Source organism: Carex rostrata, chromosome 32, assembly GCF_964058835.1.
Source record: "Carex rostrata chromosome 32, lpCarRost1.2, whole genome shotgun sequence".
NCBI classification, from domain to species: Eukaryota; Viridiplantae; Streptophyta; class Magnoliopsida; order Poales; family Cyperaceae; genus Carex; species Carex rostrata.
Window position 1 is genome coordinate 657391 of NC_135949.1, and position 1827 is coordinate 659217.

Consider the following 1827-nt stretch of genomic DNA (forward strand, 5'->3'; position numbering starts at 1 on the left):
ATATATCATGCTCAAATCCTATTCATTATGTAACTCTTCATTTCCAGCAACTCAGTAATTTGAGTTGTATTTAAAGAGCACGACACATTGAGCTCTCTCTCTCTCTCTCTCAAAAGAAAAGAAAACACAAAAATTATAAAGACAGCGAGATCACACAGAGATTTTATTTGATGGAAGTTTTGGCCACCCTCACTGTTTTATTTCTCCTCTATTCACTATACCTTCTCTACAAGTCCTACATCCTCAAACGCTCCACAAATTGCTACTTGGTAGACTATGTGTGCTTCAAGCCATCATCGGACCGGGAAATCACCACCCGAAAATGCGGTGAAATAATAGAGCGCAACAAGACCCTTGGTTTGGTAGAATACAAGTTCTTACTAAAGGTGGTTGTTGGCTCAGGTATCGGTGAAAGAACGTATGGCCCGAGAAACATCATCGAAGGACGTGAAGAATCACCGACACTTGATGATGCCATACAAGAAATGGATGAATTTTTGGACGTCACGATTCGTGATTTATTTGTGAAAACAAATATCTCGCCGAGCGATGTGGATGTCCTGGTTATTAACCTTTCCACTTTCTGTCCTGCCCCTTCCCTAGCTTCACGAATTGTGCACCGGTACAACATGCGGGAGGATGTGAAGACATACAATCTGTCTTCCATGGGGTGTAGTGCAACCTTGGTAGCCATTGATGTGGTGCAAAACATCTTCAAATCTGGAAAAAAGACCGTAGCAGTGGTCGTCACGTCAGAATCGATTAGCCCTAACTGGTATTCCGGCAATGACAGATCAATGATGCTTGGTAATTGCCTTTTTCGATGTGGCGGGTCCGTAATGCTATTAACAAATGACCCTGCAATGCGGTCTCGAGCCAAGATGAGGCTCAAGTGCCTTGTTCGGACTCACATCGGGGCAAATGACGATGCATTCAATAGCGCTGTACAGAAAGAAGACGACATGGGTCGGGTTGGTGTGCACCTAAGCAAGAGCCTCCCAAAATCCGCGGTACATGCTTTTTCACAAAATTTGAAGCGTCTCATGCCTAAAGTCCTCCCGTATCGTGAAATGGCACTGTTAGTCTACCGCATAGTGAAGCAAAAGGTGGTTCAACGAAATACCAAGCTCAACACATTGGTGGCTCAAATCGACTTCAAGTCAGGGGTAGATCACTTTTGCTTGCATACCGGTGGCACCGCAGTGATTGATGCTGTCGGGCGTGCTCTGAGGCTGAGTGAATACGATGTAGAACCAGCAAGAATGACATTGCACCGGTGGGGTAACACGTCGGCAAGTAGCATATGGTATGTGTTGGGGTACATGGAGGCAAAAAAGAGATTGAAAAGAAATGATAGAGTGCTTATGATCAGTTTTGGTTCAGGGTTCAAGTGCAACAGTTGTCTTTGGGAGGTGTGTAGAGATCTGGGAGATGGTGATGTTTGGGAGGACTGTATCAAAGATTACCCCCCACAAACCCTAGTTAACCCTTACTTAGAGAAGTATGCATGGGTCAACGAGGATACAGAGGAAACTTTTGACAAGGAAAAAAGGATTGAGGAATTTAAACAATCACCTTGGTAAGAAAGAAAAAACAATAAACCATAAAAAGGATATGTGAAGTTTTAAGTTTTAACAGATACAAATTTATTTTTACCACTGGAAAGTCATGCATTGATTAGAGAAAAAGTGATAGGTACACCATACTTTGCTACTGAGATAGTTTGTTTCTATGGTCCTGCAATATTATCTGTCAATATTGTCTGTCATGTATTAAATGAAGTATTTATTATTCCCTTTAATTTTTGTTAGAGATGTATTTTCCTTT

At 42.1% G+C, this 1827-nt stretch overlaps 1 pseudogene across 1 annotated transcript; it reads left to right on the forward strand.

Annotated features, from left to right (window-relative positions):
* Positions 1–1827, forward strand: LOC144548129 (3-ketoacyl-CoA synthase 3 pseudogene; annotated as a pseudogene). Its single transcript, XR_013509252.1, has one exon. The product of XR_013509252.1 is annotated as a 3-ketoacyl-CoA synthase 3 pseudogene (transcript).